Below are 12,173 nucleotides of genomic sequence, written 5' to 3'. Positions count from 1 at the left end.
ACTGCCTTTACATCTCACTATAACACACTTTATACCTCTGACACTATGCCCGATACATCTTATGCTACCTATTTGAGAGATGTGGCGCTCTGCTGGCACAGTGATGGGGATAGGGCGTTCCTGGCAGCTCCCTTTGAGCTGGATGAAATCCACGACGCCATTATGTCCCTAAAGAACGGCAAGGCTCCCGGCCTCGATGGCATCCCTGCTGAATTTTATAAGGCATACATAGACATTATGGCCCCTGTCCTCCGAGAGGTTTACGAAGAGTCGCTGTGCGATGGCTTCCTCCCTGGCTCCATGCGGGAGGTGGTTATTACTTCCCTCTTGAAACCCAACAAAGATCCCAACTCTTGCAATTCTTATCGCCCGCTCTCCCTCCTAAATTGCGACGTCAAAATACTCGCTAAGGTCCTGGCTACCCGCCTCTCATTACTCATGACGCGGATTGTATTGCCCGATCAATCTGGGTTTGTGGCTGGTCGCTCCACCTCCCATAACCTCCGTACTCTTTTCTCCCTACTCCGCACTGTACATCCCGACATGCCGGTAGCAGCTGTTTTTCTCGATGCTTCCAAGGCATTCGACTCGGTCGAATGGCCTTACTTATTCTCTGTATTAACTAGCATGGGGTTCCCGAACCTCTTCATATCCTGGGTGCGCTTACTCTACACTAGACCCATGGCGAGAGTGCTGATCAATGGCCGCCTATCGCAGCCGATCGACATTACAAGAGGTACGCACCAGGGATGCCCCTTATCTCCCCTCTTATTTGCTATAGCCATTGAACCTCTTGCCTGTCGCCTACGTCAACTACACCGTGAGGGGGCGATACAATGCTTGCAGCGGCAAATAGATGTGTCCCTTTACGCGGATGACATCACACTTTATGTTAAGCACCCTGAGGTGCACCTTAACCCCCTACTCCGAGAATTTATTGTCTTCGGCGGAAAGTCGGGTGTACACATTAATTGTTCCTAGTCGCAATTTTGACCCTTTAACGGAGTCGGTTTCAGATTTCCCCCTTGACTATCCACTGGAGTGGTGTCGGACTGAGCTGCGATACCTGGGGATACAAATTTCCCGAGATAGGAGTGAAACTCTACGATCCAATTACGGAGTGGCGTTCACCAAATTGGCCTCCACAGTTGATCGTTGGATCACCCTGCCGCTTTCCATGGCCGGTAGAGCGTCCCTTATAAAAATGGTGATTCTTCCCCGCTTCCTATATCTTTTCCTCAATATCCCCTATTATCCAGGGGCTTTCTTTTTTAAGACCTTGAGGTCAGAACTGCGCCGGCTGTTCTGGGGGGGTAAGAACCCACGGTTGAAATGGTTCACTCTACCATATGAAAAGGGAGGCTTTGATGTCCCTGACCTCGAGGCTTATTATCAATGCGCACAGGCACAATTTGCATACCACTGGCTGGCCCCTACCCCTTTCATGCCTCACATCGCGGTGGAAGATTGGATTGTACATCCTATTCCGCTCAGTGGGTTGCTTCACTGCCCGGAGTCGTCCATACCTACATCGAACACCTCGGTATCGTGTACGCTTGACGCATGGCGGCGTATCGCCAAAACCTTGTCCTGCCACCTGCCGTATTCACCCAAATTACCGCTGACTTTTCATCCTGACCTTGCCCTGCTACAGGAACAGGGTTTTCGCACTCTTTGTGCGAAGGTGCAAATTACTTGCTGGGGTGACCTATTCTCGAAAGGCCATTTCAAATCCTCAGAGCTGTTTTTTGCATCCCATAGCCGTACTCCACTTGACGCTTTCTACTATATGCGCCTACGCGCAGGGATGAAGGACATCTTACCTGATTTCCCCAGTGAACCCGATACACTGCTCCCACTCCATTTCCTACTCTGTTCGCAAGATGGGACACATTTGGTCTCTGGCTGTACCGTCAACTTAGGGCTGAGGCTCCCATGCCTGCGGCTGGTGCCCGAGAGCATTGGAGTGCTGAGCTGCCTGCTGCACTAACTGATGAGCAATGGCAATATTGCTGTACCCTCACGTCTCGTATCTCAGCGAGCAGCAGACTGAAAATCATACATTACAAATTCCTCCAACGGATATATTACACGCCTGTACGGAAACATAGATTCGGACTAGCGGACAATGATCAATGTGGGCGTTGCCGCGCCGAGCACGCGGACTTCCTACACTTGGCATGGGGATGTCCCCAGGTGCTGCAGTACTGGCAACAAGTAACGGACGCCCTCACGACAATGACGAAGGGCGCCGTGCCCATGGATCCTCTGCTGGCACTCCTTGGGCATACTCCGCACATTCCTAAATCTTGTCGGAAATTTGTCGATACTGCATTGCTCTTGGCTAAAAGACGGGTGGCATGACGTTGGGGCCGTGGTAGAGCGCCTAAATTTAAGGATTGGCTAGCGGATCTGACCTATTGTCAGGAACAGTACACTACCTTCGCTGAACTATTACCAGTCATGAGTCGGCCTAGGGATATCTGGGACCCCCTGGTGGGCTACTTACTTGCACACATAGATGATGATGATGCCCCTGAGGGGAGCCCGATTAGTACTTAGCGGTTCCACGGGAAGTCCAGGCCTAATCATGAGACTCGTTCATACACATTCATATCCCCTCTGTGCCGATGGGTGGCATCTCCCTGCTCCCCTGTTGTTGACTCCCGCCTTACCTAGTACATTCCATGTGTTGCCTACAGCCACTGACCTCCCCAACGGCGCTGTCTGTTCCCGTTGCTCTAGCTCGGACACTTCCGTGCTACTTATGACATATGCTCCCTCCTTACATCTTCCCTGGTATTTTGTGACACCTTGCATGTTGTTCTATATAACGCTGATTCTATGCTGCCAGACCTCTTGTTCTATGACTGCTGAGATACGTATAACATTGCCTATTTATAATGCCCTACTGGATAATAATAATAATAATAATAATAATAATAATAATAATAATAATAATAATACGGAATTTTGTATAGCGCGAACAGCTACCTCACGAGGAGGTGTCCCGGTGCTGAGAGAACAGGTGTTTAAAGACCGCAGAAGCTGGAGAGGGTAGCATTTAGCGTGGCTGGGTAAACAGCCAGGTTTTCAGCAAATGTTTGAAGTAGGCTTCAGATGGGGCCTGTTGGAGAGTGACGGGTAGTGAGTTCCATAGTTTAGTCACATTGGCCGAGAAGGTTTGACCGCCCAGCCGGGCTCGTTTTGCTCTAGGGGCTGTCAGTCGCACTTGGTCATTGGATCTGAGAGAGCGGGCTTGGGAGTACCTTGGTAGTTGAACTTTCAGGTAATTTGGGCAGTTTCCGTATATAGATCTGAAGGCCAGAGTAAGTGCTTTGAATTTTATTCTACTAGCAACTGGTAACCAGTGAAGGGAAAGGAGGTGCGGAGAGACTGAGTGCTTAAACGGAATCCTCATTAAAAGTCTTGCAGCCGCATTTTGGACCAGTTGTAGTTGCTGTATAAGGTACTTTGGTAGGCCCAAATACAGACCGTTGGCGTAATCCAGCCTGGATGTAACTGTGGCGTGGATTACAGTTTTTCGGCAGCTAACTGGTAGAAGTCAAGGATCTTACGTAGATTCCTCAACTTGCTCATACAGCAGCCAGCAACTTGCTGTATGTGTGAAGCAAAGGACAACTTATCATCCCATCGCACTTCATGCCTTCATATCCGAACATGTCTGCAATGCCTCTTAATTCGTTTGAATGTTGGGAAGTGTTATCAACCTTAACCATTAGTACCTGAAAACACTGTTCTGCTGCACGATATCCTCAAGTACCTAGCAATACCGGCTGTGTTGCTGCTATCACCTGATCTTATACTACGCTACCGGGCCTCCGGGATGCCGGTCAACAGGCTGTGTTCTGGTTCTTTGGTACGCTGCCAGCCTCCGGGTTGTAGGCACATGAAGCTGTGTACTGTCTGTTTTTCTATGCAATAAAGCAGATTTGAACTAAAAAAAAAAAAAAAATGCCAACAGCCAGGCCACTACGCCAGTGACCCCCAGTGTCCCATGAACAAAAGGCCCGTTGCTGCGGGCCCCCCAACCCGCCAGATAGCCACGGTTTTCCCTAGGAGAGGAGTTCGAGGATATGGAGGAGTGGGAGCCTGCAGCCATGTCCCTGGTCTCCCTAGGAGATAGATAGATGATCCCTGGAGCCCCCCTGCCAGCCAACACTAAGAAATACCGACAGTGAGTGACGGTCAATGGACACCACATAAGGGCCCTTCGCGACACTGGAGCGAGTGTTACAGCTGTTCGCTGTCACCTGGTCACCGAAGAGCAAATCATACCACACCTCTTTTGCCCGGTTATTTCGGCAGACAATTCCGAAAGTCTTTGCAAGATGGCTAAAATTCCCTTCGAGTGGGGGGGAGTCTCCGGTACCCTGCGGGTAGCCGTCCGACCCACGATGCCGGTGGACTGTCTACTGGGCAACGATCTGGAGAGCTCCCCGTGGGCACAGGTAGAGCGGAAGGTTCACCTGAGGATGCTGGGCCTACCCAAATGGGTGTGTGCCACTACTCGATCCATGACCGCCAGACTACCCACCCCCGGGGGGGGAGAGAGCCAGAGAACGTAGGCCAGACCTCAGACGGAGGGGAAGGGGGCGAGCTACCAGAGCACCCCGGTCTCCCCACAGGAGAAGAAATCGACCTCGACGCAGGCCCCCTTGGCCCGACCGTCGAACAAATCACCAAATTAGGCGATCTACCTGAGTTGGCACAATGGCGCCAAGAGGGTGGACCTTCCCGGGAGGAGTTCTGGCAGGAACAAGCCACCTGCCCCTGCCTCATTGGCCCACGGCAGCAGGCCACTGCCCAGGCAGCTGGCGACCAGTCCGGATCCCATTGGGTCTATTGGGAGAATGGCCTCTTGTACAGCGAGCAAAAGTCTGCCAAACTAGGGTCAGCCCGGGTGCTGGTGGTACCCCTACGATTCCGAGACTTCCTCCTCGGCCTGGCCCATGACGTGCCCCTGGCGGGACACCTGGGACAGGATAAGACCTATCATCGGCTGGTCACCCATTTCTATTGGCCCCGAATGCGCGCAGACGTGGAAAACCACTGCAAGTCCTGTCCAAAGTGCCAGGCCAGCGGGAAGAGCGGAGGGAAGCGCAAGGCTCCCCTCCAACCCTTCCCCGTAGTCAGTACCCCCTTTGAACGGGTGGGAATCGACATTGTGGGACCCCTGGATCCCCGGACCGCCCTGGGCCATCGATTCATCCTAGTCCTGGTGGACCATGCCACCAGGTACCCCGAGGCCATTCCCCTCCGAACGGTGACGGCCCCCGTAGTGGGGCGGGCCCTGATGGGGATATTCACCCGGGTGGGATTCCCGCGAGAAGTTGTGAGCGACCGAGGAACGAACTTTATCTCGAAATATATGAAGTCCCTGTGGCAACAATGTGGGGTGACGTACAAATTCACCATCCCAAGGTAATGGCCTGGTTGAGCGATTCAAACGGACCCTCAAGGGAATGATCATGGGCCTCGAAGAGCCCCTGAGGCGCAAGTGGGACATCCTCCTACCCTACCTCCTGTTCGCCTACCGGGAAGTCCCCGAGAAGTCCTTGGGGTTCAGTCCTTTCGAGCTGCTTTACGGACACCCCGTCCGGGGACCCCTCAACCTGGTCAAGGAGGGCTGGGAGGCAGCACCCCGGACCCTCCCCCGATGTGTTTAGATACATCCTGACCCTCCGGAACCAGACTCAGAAATTCAGGGAACTCGCAGAAGCAAACCTGGAGGCGAGCCAAGAGGAAATGAAACGCTGGTATGACCAAAACGCCACTCTGGTCGAGTTTCAACCGGGCCAGCAAGTGTGGGTGATGGCCCCGGTGGAACCTTGTGCCCTCCAGGACAAGTGGACCGGGCCCTTCAAAGTGGTGGAGCGCAAGAGCCAAGTCACCTACCTAGTAGATGTGCAATCCCCAAGGAACCCTTTGAGGGTCCTCTACGTGTACCGCCTCAAACCCCACTTAGTGCGGTCTGAGTTGGGTTTGCTTCTAGCCACCGACGACGGAGCGGAAGAGGACACGGAGCCTCTACCCGATCTCCTGTGCGCTAAGGAAAAAGATGGCTCCGTAGAGGGGGTGAGTCTCTCCTCCTCCCTTACCCCAGAACAACGCGAGGAGTGTTGCCAGTTATTGGGACAATTCTCAGACCATTTCTCCCTTGTCCCCAGTGTCACCGATTGGTGCGTCCACGATGTGGACACTGGGGACAGTCCTGGGGTACGGCACAGAGCCTACCGCGTCCCTTGCAGAGTCCGGGCCTGCATTAAGGCAGAAGTCTCTAAGATGTTAGCCCTGGGAGTTGTCGAGTCCTCTGACAGCCCATGGGCCAGCCCCGTGGTTCTGGTTCCGAAGGCAGCCGCTCCCGGCACCGTCCCCGAGCTGAGGTTCTGCGTAGACTACTGCAGGCTCAATGCAGTCACCCGAACCGACGCACACCCTATTCCCCGCGCGGATGAGCTCATTGACTGCCTGGGATCTGCCCACTACCTCAGCACCTTCGACCTGACCTGCGGTTACTGGCAAATTCCGCTCACGGAGGGGGCAAAGGAGAGATCCGCCTTTTCCACCGCAGATGGATACTATCACTTTCGAGTGATGCCCTTTGGAATGAAAAATGCCCCCGCCACCTTCCAGAGGCTGGTTAACCGTGTACTGGCCGGGCTGGAGGAATTCAACGCTGCATACCTGGACGATATCTCGGTGTTCAGCTCCCACTGGACCGAACACCTGCAACACCTCTGGGAGGTGTTGATGGCCCTGCGTCGAGCGGGCCTTACCACCAAGGCCAGTAAGTGCCAAATTGGACAAGGATCGGTGGTCTACCTAGGGCACCAGGTCAGGAGAGGACGAGTAGCCCCCCCTCCAACCCAAGATCGACGCAATCGTGGCCTGGGAAGCCCCCACGACCCAGACGGAAGTGAGGGCCTTCCTGGGGCTCACCGGTTACTACCGGAGATTCATCAAGGGATATGGCAGCATAGTAGTCCTACTCACAGAGCTAACCTCGAAGAAGGTGCGCTGGACCCCCTCCTGCCAGGAGGCGTTCGAACCCTTAAAGACCGCCATGTGCACTGCCCCAGTACTCCAGGCCCCCGACTACTCTCGAGAGTTTGTAGTCCAAACGGACGCCTCCGAGCATGGCATCGGGGCAGTCCTATCTCAGCTAAACGAGAAGGGCGTAGATCAGCCAGTCGCATTTATTAGCCGGAGGTTACTACCCCGAGATCAAAGGTGGAGCACCATCGAGCGGGAAGCCTTCACGGTAGTTTGGGCCCTGAAGAAGCTGAGGCCCTACCTGTTCGGTACTCCCTTCCGGGTCCAAACCGACCATCGGCCCCTCCCATGGTTAATGCAGATGAGAGGAGAGAACCCCAAGCTGCTACGCTGGTCTATTTACCTCCAGGGGATGGACTTCACCGTAGAACACCACCCTGGTACTGACCACGCCAATGCGGACGGCCTGTCCAGGTTTTTCCGCCTCAGTGAAGATAACCCCCAAGGGGATGGGTAGTTCTCCCTGCCTTTCAGCTGGGGGGACGCCTGTTGGACCTGGCCTCGTGGCGTGGTTCCCCCCGACCCTCAGCACCCCGAAAGTTACCCCTGCGCAGCAGAAACCCCCGATCATCCCGTCCCCTGTCCGCCCCGCTCCCTACATGACCCTACCAAACGAACGGCCACCCCCGCATCCTGCCATCTATCCTCCCGGTACCGGACGCCCAGAGCCCACATCACCCCAGAGGGCCTCCTGTAGCCATCATCCTTCCCTAAGATCCCTGACTCCAGCCCCAGTGAAACCTAGGCTCCAGACGCGCCATGCCCGGCTGGGGGGTAGAGGGTTTCCCCTGAGTGAAATAGGGCCGAGTAGTCTCGATCACACCTCCGGCCTCCCTGAGAGCTGGCCCCACTCCCTGCTGGGTGTCTGAAAACCCCCGGACCCATCTTCAAGGGATCAAAGGGCCGGCTAGCAGGAAACCCCGACAATCAGCCCCGGGTCCCAGATAACCGCCTGCGAGGGCACGGACTTCAAAGGAAAAAAGGACTATAACAAGGCCCGCTTTGGAACTAGCGGGCAGTTGAATCCTGGACGAAGAGAGCCCTGCTGACCCGGTCGCGGTGCAACCAACTCGAAGAAGAACGCTACCCGAACTTTGGAACCTTTGCCTGAGCCCTGCTGACGTGGTCGCGGCGCCCTGTAACCATGTTTGACTGAGCCCTGCTGAAGTGGTCGCGGCTCCCTGTAACCATCTTTGCCTGAGCCCTGCTGACGTGGTTGCGGCTCCCTGTAATCATCTTTGCCTGAGCCCCGTTGACGTGGTCGCGGCTCCCTGTAACCATCTTTGCCTGAGCCCTGCTGACGTGGTCGCGGCTCCCTGTAACCATCTTTGCCTGAGTCCTGCTGACGTGGTCGCGGCTCCCTGTAACCATCTTTGCTGAGCCCTGCTGACGTGGTCGCGGCTCCCTGTAACCATCCTGGCTTGAGCCCTGCTGACCTGGTCGCGGCTCAAGGGTACTCTGGTCCGGCTGGACCGACGGCACTACTGAAACAATGGAGCTCAAGGAGGGTGAGTGGTACACCCAGTACGATCAACATCTACAGCAGGCCCGTATCCCCGGCTCGAGGATTGAGAGCTGTGCGCCGGATACGCTTGTACTGGCCCCAGTACTGTGACTGTCCCGCTCCCCACACCCCCACAACCAGGAACTTACGAACCCTTGAACTAAGTGTTAATATATGACCTTTGGTCCTGAAAGAACGTAATAACTACTGCTTGATAAAGAACTTGTTACTCAATACACAACTGTGTGGTGTCCATGTAAAGAGTGGTGGAAGCTCTGCGTGTACGATCTTAAATGAGAAGTCCCCTCCTGTGAGGGTCTTACGCCTGTGCTCGGCAGCGCTCCTGGCAGAGGTGGGTCCCGGGGTGGTCAGAAGAACGTCCTCTGTCCCCCCTGAGATCGGCCCTTCTAACAAATTTGAATTAAAGAAGAATAATTGATAACTCCAGCCAAGAAAGGCAGCAAGTAGGTGTGTGTATGTGTGGATGATGTGTTGATTGAGCGGAAGATTAATAAGGTGAAAAATAAGAAAGGCTGCAGACATGCAAACTTTGTACTTCTTTGTAAGGGAAGTGGCTGTTTAGTTTTTCAGTGCATATATATATATATATATATATGACGTGACATCCCTCCACGAAAGAAAAGTCAGAGGCCAGAGGGGACATCAAGGAAAACCAAGCTTTAATTGACAGTCGTGGCAATGGTGGCGAATGCATTTCGGCATGGAGCCTTCCTCAGCGCCCTGCATTGCGAGGTATACTTCATCATATTGTCCCAGTCCTGCATCACGTTCTAAAGTAGTCTGGAAGCTCCTTCCCCGAGCTGATGTAGCTCATCTGTTGGTTGCCGCGAAGAATAGACGAACTCCAACTCCCAGAAAGCATTGTAGAAGCTTTTGGGTCGCCGAATTGGGGGATGAACGGTGAATGGCAGGAGACAAATCCAAATTGTGCAGGTAGGTTGTGAAGACATCACGAAAGATCTGCCAAAATCCAAAAGGCTCTCCCTGAGCCCCTCGTGCCGCTGCTGCCCAAATGTCCAGGTCCCTTGCTCACTTGGCCACTGGATTCAAGATAGCCTGGCTGATGAGGATTATGAATCCGAAACCGGTCCCAGAATGCTTGTTTCCGGTCCAGGGAAGACATGGCTTGGCAGTTCGGGCTGGACTGTTCCCATGAGGCACAGGGTCAGACTGATTTGCATATAGCCATGTCTGAACTGGGGTGGCCGAGTGAGCTAAAGAATGGTGATGGATTAAACCCAGATCAGTTGACTGGGGGTGAGTGTTTGATTTGCTCAAACGCTCCGTCCATCATCCCCTTTTGTATCGCTTTGTTCGCCCTAAGTGTGGCAGGGTATGCTCAGACGTGAGTCCCTTGCTCACTTGGCCACTGGATTCAAGATAGCCTGGCTGATGAGGATTATGAATCCGAAACCGGTCCCAGGATGCTTGTTTCCGGTCCAGGGAAGACATGACTTGGCAGTTCGGGCTGGACTGTTCCCATGAGGCACAGGGTCAGACTGATTTGCATATAGCCATGTCTGAACTGGGGTGGCCGAGTGAGCTAAAGAATGGTGATGGATTAAACCCAGATCAGTTGACTGGGGGTGAGTGTTTGATTTGCTCAAACGCTCCGTCCATCATCCCCTTTTGTATCGCTTTGTTCGCCCTAAGTGTGGCAGGGTATGCTCAGACGTGAGTCCCTTGCTCACTTGGCCACTGGATTCAAGATAGCCTGGCTGATGAGGATTATGAATCCGAAACCGGTCCCAGGATGCTTGTTTCCGGTCCAGGGAAGACATTGCTTGGCAGTTCAGGCTGGACTGTTCCCATGAGGCACAGGGTCAGACTGATTTGCATATAGCCATGTCTGAACTGGGGTGGCCGAGTGAGCTAAAGAATGGTGATGGATTAAACCCAGATCAGTTGACTGGGGGTGAGCGTTTGATTTGCTCAAACGCTCCGTCCATCATCCCCTTTTGTATCGCTCAGGTAAGCATTTATTTACAACAAGGGGTGGTGATGGACAGAGTCTCTGAATTAAGCAGAATACTCTCACCCAGTCAAGAGATCAGGGCTAGATCCAACACCGTTTTTTAGCTCATTGCACCATCCCAGTTTCAGAACCTGGCTGTATGCAAATTAGTCTGTCCCTGGCCCAGTGCATCATGGGAACAGGGCAGACCAGACTACAAAAGCCAATTCTTACACTGGGAAGGAAACAAGCTTCCGGGGACCGGTTTCTGGCATTTCAGCCGTCTTCGGCCCGGCTTGCTTGAATCCTGATGGTGCAATGAGCAAGGGACTCACATCTGAGTATACCCTTCCACGCTTAGGGTGGACAAAAATATTTACAACAAGGGGTGGTGATGGACAGAGTCTCTGAATTAAGCAGAATACTCTCACCCAGTCAAGAGATCAGGGCTAGATCCAACACCGTTTTTTAGCTCATTGCACCATCCCAGTTTCAGAACCTGGCTGTATGCAAATTAGTCTGTCCCTGGCCCAGTGCATCATGGGAACAGGGCAGACCAGACTACAAAAGCCAATTCTTACACTGGGAAGGAAACAAGCTTCCGGGGACCGGTTTCTGGCATTTCAGCTGTCTTCGGCCCGGCTTGCTTGAATCCTGATGGTGCAATGAGCAAGGGACTCACATCTGAGTATACCCTTCCACGCTTAGGGTGGACAAAAATATTTACAACAAGGGGTGGTGATGGACAGAGTCTCTGAATTAAGCAGAATACTCTCACCCAGTCAAGAGATCAGGGCTAGATCCAACACCGTTTTTTAGCTCATTGCACCATCCCAGTTTCAGAACCTGGCTGTATGCAAATTAGTCTGTCCCTGGCCCAGTGCATCATGGGAACAGGGCAGACCAGACTACAAAAGCCAATTCTTACACTGGGAAGGAAACAAGCTTCCGGGGACCGGTTTCTGGCATTTCAGCCGTCTTCGGCCCGGCTTGCTTGAATCCTGATGGTGCAATGAGCAAGGGACTCACATCTGAGTATACCGTTCCACGCTTAGGGTGGACAAAAATATTTACAACAAGGGGTGGTGATGGACAGAGTCTCTGAATTAAGCAGAATACTCTCACCCAGTCAAGAGATCAGGGCTAGATCCAACACCGTTTTTTAGCTCATTGCACCATCCCAGTTTCAGAACCTGGCTGTATGCAAATTAGTCTGTCCCTGGCCCAGTGCATCATGGGAACAGGGCAGACCAGACTACAAAAGCCAATTCTTACACTGGGAAGGAAACAAGCTTCCGGGGACCGGTTTCTGGCATTTCAGCCGTCTTCGGCCCGGCTTGCTTGAATCCTGATGGTGCAATGAGCAAGGGACTCACATCTGAGTATACCCTTCCACGCTTAGGGTGGACAAAAATATTTACAACAAGGGGTGGTGATGGACAGAGTCTCTGAATTAAGCAGAATACTCTCACCCAGTCAAGAGATCAGGGCTAGATCCAACACCGTTTTTTAGCTCATTGCACCATCCCAGTTTCAGAACCTGGCTGTATGCAAATTAGTCTGTCCCTGGCCCAGTGCATCATGGGAACAGGGCAGACCAGACTACAAAAGCCAATT

Source organism: Lissotriton helveticus, chromosome 2_1 (genome assembly GCF_964261635.1).
Source record: "Lissotriton helveticus chromosome 2_1, aLisHel1.1, whole genome shotgun sequence".
Lineage (NCBI taxonomy): Eukaryota > Metazoa > Chordata > Amphibia > Caudata > Salamandridae > Lissotriton > Lissotriton helveticus.
The sequence above is the reverse complement of the archived record's forward strand: the minus strand, read 5'-3'. Positions refer to the sequence as shown.